The sequence below is a fragment of the Acanthopagrus latus genome, chromosome 21, assembly GCF_904848185.1.
Source record: "Acanthopagrus latus isolate v.2019 chromosome 21, fAcaLat1.1, whole genome shotgun sequence".
In the NCBI taxonomy this organism is placed as follows: domain Eukaryota; kingdom Metazoa; phylum Chordata; class Actinopteri; order Spariformes; family Sparidae; genus Acanthopagrus; species Acanthopagrus latus.
In genome coordinates, this window is record NC_051059.1 from 21,270,380 (window position 1) to 21,283,153 (window position 12,774).

The 12,774-nt window shown below is 43.4% G+C and overlaps 1 protein-coding gene across 16 annotated transcripts in view; it reads left to right on the plus strand.

Moving 5' to 3' along the window:
• Positions 1-12,774, plus strand: part of mbnl1 (muscleblind-like splicing regulator 1) — a 56,439-nt gene that overhangs the window by 6,851 nt on the left and 36,814 nt on the right. For 5 of the 16 annotated variants that reach the window (XM_037083990.1, XM_037083998.1, XM_037083996.1 and 2 more), the window contains exon 1: positions 10,145-10,274. The gene's annotated coding sequence lies outside the window, so the exon portion shown is untranslated. Of the gene's footprint in view, positions 1-1,024; positions 1,115-2,436; positions 2,682-3,712; positions 3,872-4,242; positions 4,480-9,171; positions 9,309-9,806; positions 9,825-10,137; positions 10,275-12,774 lie in introns of those variants that run through there. The other 11 variants (XM_037083978.1, XM_037083986.1, XM_037083994.1 and 8 more) reach the window with 7 other exon arrangements.

A 12,774-nucleotide genomic window follows, 5' to 3' on the forward strand; every position in this document is an offset into this window, starting at 1 on the left:
TGTTAATTCGGGAGACAGACTTTTGCTTTAAGGCAAACTAGAATAAATGTGAACCTATCCTTTAATGGGTGGATATAGCACAATATAGCATGTTTCTTTAAACCCAAAGGGTGCATTGCATACTGCAGTTACAGGTTAATTAAATGGCCTATAGTAGTGTATAGTAGCTGTCATTTAATCAAATTTAACTCAAATTTTGTTAACATATAACTTTGTCATTGACTTAAACATGGGACGAAATAAAACCTTTTTGATTATCCTGCCAAAAAAATTTGCTATTCACAATATTATCACAGACAAATATCAAAAGTATGCCTAAAACTCTTAAATGACATTAAAACAAAGCTCTTTTTTAAGTAAACATACTTAGTACAAATTGGAGATGTTGGTTGATTCCTCTGGAAGGTTCTGCAGGTGGGAACCTCATCTCCCGTCTTTCTTTAGTTCGCGATCCATCCATTTGGAATGAGTTCAAAGTTGCTGGAGTTGCTTGTGGCAATGCCAAATACATCAGGAAACTCTTGGACTGCGCCTAACATACTAGACCGCTAATTTTAGTCACTCGTGTGTAGGATACTCATGATTACCCCGATAGTGAAAATTCACCACGATCAACTGATCTGGCGTGTGTGTATCGCAATCCCAGAAAAAAATCTTTTGCTGTTCCATCTCTATTCAAATTCCTGCTCTCTTCCATGGTATAAAAACAAACAAATGAAGTTAGGAAGACATAATGGAACCCAGGTTTGCATTTGAATATTTAGCAGAGAAGTTTGATGACTGGTACCGAGCTAAAAACCCCACTTTTTAAGTCAACCCACTTGGCTTTCCAATTTGTTGTTTATCATTTATTCACTTGTGTAACACTGAATGACTCACTGAATGAATGACTGTTATCTGAAGGTGCAACTTAAATACCATGAGAAGACTATAATTTAATGTTTTATTGATGTCACTTGTCATTTAATTGCCTCTAGTTATGAAGTTCCTTATCTAATTGCATGCTTGGGCGATGACAGTCGCTGAGCTCATCGTTCACGTAAATGATGTTGGATGGTAGAAGGATTTTCCAAGGAGCCGCGAAGATTTCCAGAGAACTGCACTATATATGGAGGTGAGAAGGCTGGAGTCAGATAGGCAGGATAAACAACTCTCCACAGCCATCTTAATAGTTTGTGAAGGGATTGACTAACAGCCAAAGATGTATTAAAGCTTTCAGATGGTCCTTAAAACAGTGCAAGGAGAGATTAATTGAATTAATAGTTGTCCATGACACAAAAGGCATGAATAATTCTCTTTAGAAAAACAGTTACTAATGGTAATTGCCCTAGTAGGCTTTATCTGCTCATTATACAGGCTGGTCAGACAGGGACCTTGAATCGACTAATGGGATTATGTCATTTTGAATCGTTATTCCACACACTTCCAGTAAAGCAGCAGCGATGTATTTGTGTGCTCCCCACAGGATGTGGGAGGTGAAGATGAGACTTCATCTCTCCACCACACTTAATCCTATTGTGTGTTCCATACCATGGCTTATGTGATCACTGACTTCAATAATACATGTGCAGTCATATCACAAGTGGAAGACACAGGGATGGGGCGGCTCAATGAGTAATCCTCATCTAATCCATTTATTTTAAATACACTGGCTGCCACGGCTAATAAATAGTGACGTGTCTATCATCCTCACGAGTACTGCTGCTTTGCCAAGTGTCGATTTTACTTTTCAGTCCTTAAAGAAAACTCTCACCAACATGTCGGGTTTCGTTTTGCTGTTTAAATTTTAATTAATTTTGTCTGGATAATCTTTGAGTGCATGTGTCAACCAAGTGTCTTTATTCAAAGATTTATTGACACCAAAAAATAGTAAAAGACATTTTTTTAGTAAACACAACTTCAATACAGAAAAATATACATCTTATGTAAGTGGAAGTTGAGCACCTTCTGTTTCCCCCTCTCTCTGGGTCACATGAAAATCAGCCAGATCACGATGGAGAAAAAATGCGCTCGTAGCATCTAGTTACACCCCGGAGCAGGGTTATTAAAGATTATGTGACACAGTGTCAGGGCCTGGCTCAGTGGATAGTGTAAGTATAGACCCCTCTGATTAGTCTTATTTTCACACCTTATTACTGGTGTGACTTTATGGGAAGCTATTGTAGCAGTGGGCGACGAGTCTCAGACGTTTACAACACCAAGCTGCTTCTATATCTCCTGAAAGTGGTGTGAAGATAAGATGATTGTAAAAGAGTTCAAACTGGCAGTTTAATAAGCTCACGGTGTGAGTAATGTCAATAAATACGAGCTTAGTTCAAATATTTACACACTTCCCTCCGTGCAAGATTATGACTTTGTAAGACCTACGAAGAAATTAAAATGATAAGTAAAAAATGAAAATAATTGACTGTCACCTCTCTCTCTCTCATTCTCCAGCTCCTTAGTGTAGCCAGGAATGCAGTAGTGCCACTTGCAGACTGCAGTGTCAAGAGAGCCCTAAAAAGGGAAGGAGTCTCACTCTGATTCCTGGCAGCTTGTGGAGCAGCGGAGGCTAAATTAGGCCTGGTTTCATTGACTACCAATCCCCCGACTCCTTGCAGCCCCGCAGCCCAGAGGAGGGGAGGCCGTCTGGTGCTCAGGGCCTCTGATGCTTCCTCAGAGCGTCTGCAGACACTGCCGGGGTAAGTTAAAGTGTCAGATGGAGAGATGATATGTCTAGGAACCTCAAGATGAGAGGCTGCGTCTCTTGGTAAATTAGAAGTAAGTGGGAAAAGACACATGAATAAAACTGAAAATTTCGTGATGTTTAACATTTTATAATCAATGAATTATTAAGAGATTAACTTTAGTCAACATGATAAACTTTTGTTGGTTTTTGCATAATGTTTCTGTATGGCAGTCTCAACGTATTTAGCCCCTGAACCCTTAAAATGAGATTTGTACTTGTGACCTCACATGACAAACTATGGCCTGAGTGTGGAATAAAAATGAATTTTATTTAATTTTAAATTATGAGGGATTTGATGAGGAATAAGAATCCACTAATGCACAAGAAAACATTAAAATCAAATGTGAAACACTCTGAAAATGCCTCTGCTGTGTTGTGATCCCTCAGATTCTTATTGGGGCTCTTCTGGGCTTTTAGACCACTAGATTGGGGACCACAGCTTTATGGAAAGAAAAAAAAAGAAAATTGCATCATGGTAGGACAGGAGGAGGTCTGCTAATCTTTCAGGAAATGAAACATGAAAAGATTATGCAGGTGTTACTTCATTGCAACTGTTGTTTCACTAGATATTCAACAGCAAATTGAATTGTGAAGTATCACTGAATAGTGCAGATTCACTTGTTTAACTACATTTCTTATTCTTGTTTTTGTGCCTAAAAAGTCACCAAAATCCTGGAAATAAGGTTTAAGACATATCAACTTGGAAGATCATCTTCGTTTTCTCCGACTCTGTGTATATTGTTATCAAAAGCTTCAAGTATATTTGCAACATTCAGACCTTTTGAAATAGGTCTCATATTATGCTGCTACTGGTCTTGTCCTTTTTGTTAAAGGCAAATATGTGAACCTGCTCAGTATGTTTTTTGTTTTTTGTTTTTTTTTTCTGCTGATAAAATGCTTCTCTCCCTCCCACTCTCCTCTGCAGTTTCCCCTTTGCTGTGCTGTCCAGTGTGATTGACCGTGTCTCTTTCTCTGCACTGGCAGTCGGAGACAGGTGCTGAGTGCTGCTGAGTGTTGCTGTGTGTGTGGGCTCCAGGGGCCTGCTTCAACATTCCAGCGATAGTTTGATAGACACAGTCCTTGGGGGAGGAAGAGGAGGAGGCCAAATGCCCGCGCCAACCTCGCAGAAGAAGAACCTAGGGGGTAAGTGAAATCCTTTGACTATGTACCTGCCATGGGAGGATTTAGATAACATAATGAAAGTCGCCTTTCTTTTTTAAGTCCCTCAACAGCAGTCTTTACAACACCCCCACTTCCTGATTTACAAAAGCGGTTTCACTGCTTATCTCTCAGGCGGCAAACTGGTCTAATGTCACAGTCACTTCCTCTTTTCGTTCACAGCGTGTGCGTGTATACATTAGACACAAAGAGCGTGCACACAGTTGTGAAAATGGAGGGAAAGAGGAAGTTATTAAAAAAAAAGGGGGGGGGATGCAGAGAGAGGCGGGGACAATAACAAGGTGACCATATTTGGCTTCGGTAGATAATGCAAGCAGGAGATGCAAATTAGATATGGAGTGGTTGTCATGGAGACTTGATGTTGCGCAGTGATGGTTCGCTGTAAACCTGACCACATTTGCGGTATGGCCGTTGCCAAGCAGAAGGTGCTATTATGAGAGTGAGAGAGATGAGAGTACAGGAAGAGAGATGTGAAGATGTCGGTTCATCCCACAATGCTCCGCGGCAGCGTGACCTGCGTTGAAGTGACTTGGTCTGCCCCAGTGGCACGTCAGCGATAGACAGACACGCAGGTAAGCTCGCTGGTTGCAAAATAGGTCGTAGGTTTCATGTTTGTTGATAACTTTAAGAGAAGTTTGGTGTTATTAAGTGTTTGTTGATTTGTTTAATGAGACTTTATAATTGTGTGGTTGGTGACGATTCTCTCTTTTCAACAAACAAACGTTTCTCTGATACTTGACAAAGATGGAAAGCTTCTCTGTAACATTTGCCGCGTTTTCTTCTTCATAGAACTTCGTTCATCTGCACTGTGAAGTGTTTACAAAAAGTTTGTGGCACAAGGGGAGTTCATTTAATGCCTGCAGCCGTGTATCTGCTGGCTACATTTTGACAGAAAAAGCTGGAGTAAAAGCCCTCTTTGCAAAAGGGTGTTTCCATTCGTTTTCATTTTATCTTCAAGATAAGCTTCAAGCTAGAATGGTGCATGCACACACACACACTCGCATACACACACACACACACACAATAGTGTCAGATGGGGACAAGACACTGTGCTATTTCCTCTCTCTATATTTCAAACTCGACAGCTTGAATTGCACCTGCTTCCCCTCACTGCGTCAAAGTGGAAAGTAGTTAAGAGAAAAACCACAAAATATGCAGCAGAGACACATGACTGCAGATTCACACCAGGAAAGAGGTATTTGTCAACATACACACATTTACAACTTGTTCCACTTTCATCTACATTTTTAGAAATGCGTGGCATGTTTATATCGTCATTGTTTTAGGGAGAACTTTATGTATTCTAAACTAAATCATGACACAGGTGTTGTTTTTTTAAGTGTAATATAAGCGATAAATGCTCATAATATAAGTCGACGTTAAATGAAACTCCCTGCTGTGGGACTTTCTGCAAGACTGTGTACTGTTGCTGTTGTTGCTGTGATGGTCTGTAATGGGAGTGTAATGTGTATTTGCGGCCTCGATGATAGATGAGCCGTCAGAGTTTGGCACACAAAAGCTCTGGGACATTTCCTCAGTGGAGTGAGAGTTCACATCAGCCAGCCAGTGTCATTTACAGAGGGCTGGGAAATAGCAGAGCACTGAGATGATAGGGAAGCTTAAGGTGGAAAGTTGCGTTCATCAGGGAGGAGGGAGAGAAGAGAGTCGACAAAGGTGAAGGGTTAGGATTTGACTGTTTGACAGAGGCACATGGGGTCACACATGCCAGACTGTGTTGACTTAAGGTTAAAGAGGCTCTATGGAGCAATTTGTGGCAATTTACATGTATCAATCACTTCTTCATTGGCCATATGTGAGCAGATTGTAACTGGAAATGAGAACTTCTACGTGTCTCTCAGTTGCCTGTGGACAATTTGTTTAAGTTTTTAAATGCTGCTAGACTGTAGATTTCTTTGTGAAGAACTCACGTCATCTTTACCGCATCAGTCCAGGACGTGACTTTATACACGTTCTTGAGAGCCTCGTCAACATGCTTTTCTCCACATCTAGCTAAAAAAAAAAAAAGTATGATATAGACTAGCAAGCAGCTTCTCGCACAACACACACGTCACACAGAGCCCCTTTAATGTGATTGGTTGTTGAAAATTAGACTGGAAGAAGTTTCTAGAATATTCTGCACTTTTTCACTCCGCTCTTTCACAATTTAGTACTTCACTTTCAAAAGACAGATTAAAAGAAAAAAAAAGAGCAAAATCTGTCCTGCAGCAGAGAATCCTGCAATTCCCATAACGCAACTGGATGATGAAATTACTAGAGTTATTTTCTCAGACTTGACAGAGCTCCCTGCAGGGCTGCAGAAGAAGACATTATTATAACTGTTTTCACATGCTGAGTAGCATAAGTAGTTAACTGATCTTGATGTGTAAAATCGGGTGGTTTTCCCCTTTAACACACACACACACACACACACACACACACACACACAAACAAACACACACACACACATACCTCTTCCTGTTTTCAGTTGGTTAACATTAGTATGTGTGAACAGTTTGCTCAACCCCAGTACGTTGATTGCTGTTGCTCTTTGCTCATACTTAAACAGCTCTACTGCCTTCATTGATCTCGTCGAGCAAACAGCGGTCACAGGGTTCCCTTATCTGAGAGCCGTGCGGAGCAGGAAGCTAAAATACATGTCTGATTTCAATTTAGTCACACACACAAAAAAATGAACCAGAAAAGGAGAAATAGGCTCCTGTTGTAAATTATACGCAGAACAGAATTTCAACCAAATGAGCAAACCATCTGGCCCTACCTCTAATTGGACCTGGGGAATATGGATCTGCTAGTTGTGACAAATAGAAACGTGGTTGTGGTTGTTTCGGGGCACATTTGAAGGAATTAAACTTTAGTCATATGTGAGAGAAAGTGATGAAGAGACTCAAATAAAGAATGATAATGAATAGGAAATGTGGCCTTGCAGGGCAGAGGAAGGACGCAGAGACAGAAAGCAGCAGAGGCACTGGCATGCACTCAGCTGAAGCAGAAGAGGGGAAATTCCACGTCAGTGTCTGAGTTTAGCAGAGAGACCAGATCTTTGGAGGCGCTGCTAATGTGTCTCCTATTGACCCAGAGCAGCACCAATCACCATGTTTCTTCATTACGGGTCAAGTAAATCTCCATGTGGAGGTTGGAGGGACCTGCTGCTTTCATTGATCAGCAGTCAAACAGATTGCTCAGCTCATCTAAAGGACATGCTGTATGTGTTTGAGCATGGCTGTTTCCATGGTTGGAAACAGATCTCCTTCCAGCACTCGTGAATGATGGTTGGAAATGGATGAAGGCATGCACTTTCGTGGCGTAGCTAATAATGCACTGTCTTCATAGGCAGTCTTAGAAAAATATGTGTCTACTTTTTGTTTTTACTGGAGCATACAACATGTGTTCTGTCAGCTCTGAGTACATTGGAACAGTGCACCGGAATATTGGCTAGGTAAAGAGGTTAGCACTGAAGCTAGGGCTCTACCACAGATTGTCACCTGGGGTTTAAGGGCCGGCTGTGTAAATTAGAGATGACTTATCACCAGCTTTGTATCAAACAGAGCGTTACAGGAGTAGAAACTGGTCCAGTGAGCAGAGGACAGGGTGGAACAGAAAGACAGCTGTGACAGTTTCACATAGGAAAGGCACTGCAGTGGGACAGTGTTAGACACGTAACACGAAAAGGTTCACACATCTCCCTACAAATGTTGGTGAAGGATTCAGCTGCATTGTACAGAGTTTGTATTCTTTGTAAGTGAAAATATATTTCAAAGCTATTGTCAATATTTCAGTAGGCAGCGTTATGAATGCACGATCTCCACAATCACAATCAAATGAAGTGAGTCACAGACAATATGCGAGATCAGTGAGAAAACTTGGCGTCAGCACATGGCTCCAAATCTGTAAAGATTCCCGCAGATGCCAAGGCCACTATCTCCATGGCTACCGGATATTGCAGCATCAGGTCCAAATCAAATTCTTGGAGGCTCCTTTTCGCCTCTCTGGCTTTTCTCCTGGATGCAAGGGGTTGTGGCGGCAGAAGCCTTGAGTCAACAACAATATAGGAGAGTTGGCAGCAGTGTTGTTGCCTCTGTGTTGTCTCAGTTATCTGTTTTTATTATATGTTGCAGACCTGCAACCAAACTGCACTGGTCGGCATTCTTGCGAGCAGTCGTATTTACACACTCTGCGTTGCTCTGGATGTATATAACAGCGCACTAGCGTAGTCCAGTTTCATTTAGTGCAGTTCAGTGTGTCCTGCTTTTATAGTGTGGGCAAGAGCTGTAAGTGTGAGGCTGAGCTGAGGTGTCTGGGGGTTGCATGCCTCGGCAGAAGGGCAGCATGAAAGAGAGAGAAGGAGATCCACACAGAAGCCAGACCTAATCTGTCGCAAACTCCCTGTAAATTTCCTTCCACACCCCTTAAACTATTCATTCTTTCCAGCTGCTGTTTTTCTCCTTATCCATACTTACCTCATTAAATCCATTGTTTCATACTCGTTTGCCCTTTTCTCTCTGTCTGACTTTCACAGCTTTTTACTTCTAACACCCTTCATCACTCTGCTTGGCCTCTCCTGGTTTCTAAGTTAATCATTTTCTCCTTCATTATCTTCTTGCTGTGTTTTCCCAGTGTTTCCTTCCTCCCTCCCTCTCTCCTTCCTCAGCTTCATTGGAAAGGCAAGGGCAGTGTTGCTGTAACTGAAGCAGCACTTCCTGGTGTTGTTTTAGAGGGGGTGGGGGTGAGGGGGGCGTGGCCAGCCTTCAACGAGGAAGAGAGGGAGGGAGAGGGGACTGCAGGATCTGTATGCCCAGTGCAGTCAGGGCTCCCTCCTCGTCCTCCTCTTCTTCCTCCTCCTCCTCCTCCTCCTCCTCCGCCACCTCCACAGCTGTTGCTACTGCCACCCAGCGAGCACCACTTTCCTCGGGCAGCAGACAGCCGATCCAGAGGCTGGAGAGTCAGTAGAGACACAGCCCAGCCCGTCTTAGCAAAGCTCAGCACAGCCTAGCTCAGCCACTTCAAGAGGCAGGGGAGGGGAGACACTAGCGCACACAGCCAACGCTGCAACACGCACATACACACACACAACCACACAAACAGTCCTCCTCTCTCTCTCCCTCTCTCTCTCTCTCTCTCTCTCTCTCTCTCTCTCTCTCACTCTGGTGCTCGGCTCCGCACAGCTCCTCCACTCATTCGCTGCTGATTCACTCGCTCACTCGCTTGCCTCTCTCCTGCCAGTCGCTCTGCCTTGCTGCGCTCTGCCTGCCTGCCTGAGAATGGTCCAGCCGGTGCCTGGGGGTCTGCTGTCGCGGCCTGTCTGAACACACGCATAAACACAAGAGTCAATCGACAGGCGGAAGCGCGCGCGCACACACACACAAACTGGAGAGCAATGTGAGAGGTAAGAGCTTTGGTTTTCGTAGCCCTCCTCCTCGTCTCATTGCTTTATCTAGATCTTTCCTCCTGTGTGTGCTGCAGTCTGTACTTTCCAAAGTAAGAGCCCGTGCATGGGAGCATAGGTAGAGATAGTGGGATTGTTTGCCTTAGTGTCTGCTGTGTGTCAGAGTGTGTGTGTGTGTTCAGTATGTGGGGCACGGGGTTGACATCTATTTGTTACGTCTTGTTTTATAGATATGGACACACAAGCATATTTGCACGTACACACACTGACACACACAGTAAGACACATTCTTGGCTCAAAGCAGACAGTCACACAATAGCTACTTCCTGAGGGTAGCGCTAGTTAGCAAGAAAATTTGCTGGTGTGTGCGTGTGTGTGTGTTTGGAGGGCCGTGGTTGTTCCAGGAAGCAGTGGAGAGGATCAATAGATCGCCCACTCAGCTTTCATTCCGTCCGTCTGACTCAACATTGGACATGTTGGGAGTTATCCTGCAGGGCTTGGTTAACAAGGAGAATGGTAAAATTTGATTCTCACTTACCTCCTTGCTGCGTCAGCCTAAAGGGGGAAAGCATGGCTTTGCATGTGCGTATGTGTGTGTTTCTACGTGTGTGAGTGCGCTGTGTAGGGCAAACTCCCGCCCCGTCGCATGTAAATTACGTGTGACATGTGAAGCTGCTGCTACCTTATATGGTGAGCACAGTATTTCAGTACAGTTGGATCTTGCCAAGCATTCCGGGTCGCGGGAGGAGAGAGTGTGTGTGAGAGGGTGACTCTGTCTGTGGGAGTGTGTGTATGTGTGTCTGACTAAGTGAGTGTTTTCATGCGTCTGACAGAGGGGGAGTAACTGCAAGAGAGGAAGAAAGTTGAAGAGCGAAGGAACGAGGGGCAAGAACGAGAGAGAGACAGGGAGAAGGAGACCCGGTAAATGGAGGGATTTAACTTGTCGATGTTTTAACTGGAGTGAAAGTAAGTAGTTTCTCACTGAATGAGGGCTTCGGGGAGATAATGTGAGGTTAGCCTGTAATGGTTTTTCTGTCTTTCAGGAGTTAAGTTTGTCCGTGTGGATCATGCTAAGGTAAACAGACTGAAAGCGCTTTCGTACGTGCGTATATATTTGGCTATTTGTCCGGTTCAAATACAGGAAATTCGAAGTTCGTTCATTCTTTCTCAGAGTCCAGAAACTGTCCAAACAAAAGCAGGACATGACTCTGATAAAATACATATGGTATGCGAAAGCCAGAAGATCTTCAGGGCTTTAAACTCTAGCCTTCTTTCCCTCCTCTCCCCTCTTTGTCCCTCTTCTCACCACCACCTCTGCCCACCCCTCCTCGCCTCGCCTCTCTGGGTTTCCTCTTGGTGGTGTGTCCGTGGTTGGGGCGATGATGAGGAATGTTGTTGTTGTGACTTAGAGGGATTCAGGGTGGCTCAGACAGTAGCACACACACAAGTATATACACACATGCAAGCATGCACAACATTGCCAGATGTGGAGCAGATTGTATTGTTGAGACTCTGTAAAATCCCCCATGGTGGCTCTGCTGCAGGTAGACTGTCAATTTCTGCCTACCAGAGGTGTGAGGAACATGCTGTTTTTGTCAGTGTTTTATATATATATGTGTGTGTGTGTGTGTGTGTGTGTGTGTGTGTGTGTGTGTGTGTGTGTGTGTGTGTGTGTGTCTGTGAGAAGTCAGGTGCAAATTGCTCCTCATTTATGTGTGTTGGTAATGATCTAGGATCTGCCCTACAGACAGGATTATGTGCATGGCTGAATCTCTGCTGACAGGTTAAGCCTTTATTACTAGAGGGCTTCTCTGTATGTTCCTACTGTGTTATGACCAGATTTCAACCCCTCTGAGTAACAGTTTGACTCAGCTTCGGTTGAGTAAGACACCCTCCACTTAAGCCATCATCCACGCTAAGCTAAACAAATTGATTTCAATGTTCGAGGCGCTGCTGGGTCTCAAATATTTATGTTTTTCTGTTCTTTTCAGGTAGCCAGTGATAATTGTTTACTATAAAAACACTCCGTCTACCTTGTCTAAGCTGCTGTTGCTGGAGCTAGCAATAACTACCTAGTTATGTCTTTATGGTTCTGTCCAGAGGTACACGTATCATCATCATCAACACAACACTATCTTTGTTTTTCTTCACCCCAGTTGCATCAGCTCCTGCTTACAGCCTTGACATCTTAAGCCTCCCCATCTCTGGTGCCGAGACAGACGGCTATAACGTTTAATAACATACTCCTGCCCCAGTAGTCTCATTCTCTCACTCGCAGTTTCTTTCAAGCTGCCTCACTACCCAGCTTTTCTTTATTTCACTGTGACAGCACTGGCTCTGTCTGCCTCGGTATGTTAGAAGCAGGCCTCAATACAAGCTAGTGGATGTTGGTGCGTTGGCATGGCACATCGTCCATGGAAATGATTAACGAAATGAAAATGATACAGATAAGTAATGCAGAAGATAAAATTGGTCACTGGCGAAGAATGTTTGCATGTAATAAGCTGATAGAGAAGCTGAACATGCACCGTGTGCACCTTGTGGAAATACATGATTAGACACTGAATACATAGAAATCTGTATGTAAATCTATAGAATACACTTTACCATGTCAACTTTATTTAACTTCTGCTTAATTTTAGTTACCCAAGATGGCTGTATGTTAACATGATAGGTCTGATACTTATGTTTAAGTATGTGTACATCTTCCTTTTTGTTTAAGGGATTACAGAAGAATAAAGCAGTGCCAGTATCCATACATATGTGTGCAAATAAAATTGGGGAAAAACAGCATCTTAGTAAGCATCGTCAGTGCAACATGGTAAAGACTTCACTCCATCCGCTGGAGGTTCACCGTCGTCTAATATAGCTGTCCTGTTGGGACTTATTCATACTACCCTTTATTTTGTCACTGTCTATACATGCGGAAATCAGCCTGACAATGTCTCAGCACACAGACAACATAAATGTGAGCCAATGAGCCACTCATTAAACCATAAGGCTGGCCATTATCCTCCTCACTGTCCGTTGACTTCACCACATCCTTACACAGACACACATGCACACACAAAGATGCAGTGTTGCAGACAGTCAGATATTCACCACAGCTTAAGAGCACTCTGTGCCAGGACACACAACGTTTTTTTGTGTGCTTTGTAAGGTTCACATTTGTGTGTCTTGTCAGTGTGTGTTTGTGTGGTTGCATAGCTTCGTCCATGTATGCTAAACAAGAGATCTAATTGTCTCCAGAGGTTCGCTCTCTGTGGAATCAATAGGCATTGTTTGTTATGCGTTCCTAGTCTAAGACTCACTTTCAGAACCACGTTATTTAATCTGATGACGTTTAAGCCAGTTAAACTAATAGTTGTGAGGGGGTGATGACTTCATGCTGATGACGTTGAGGACGGTCAGTAGCGATACCAACTATGGTGAGCAAGATTCTTGCTCAGATAAGCAAGAAATGACT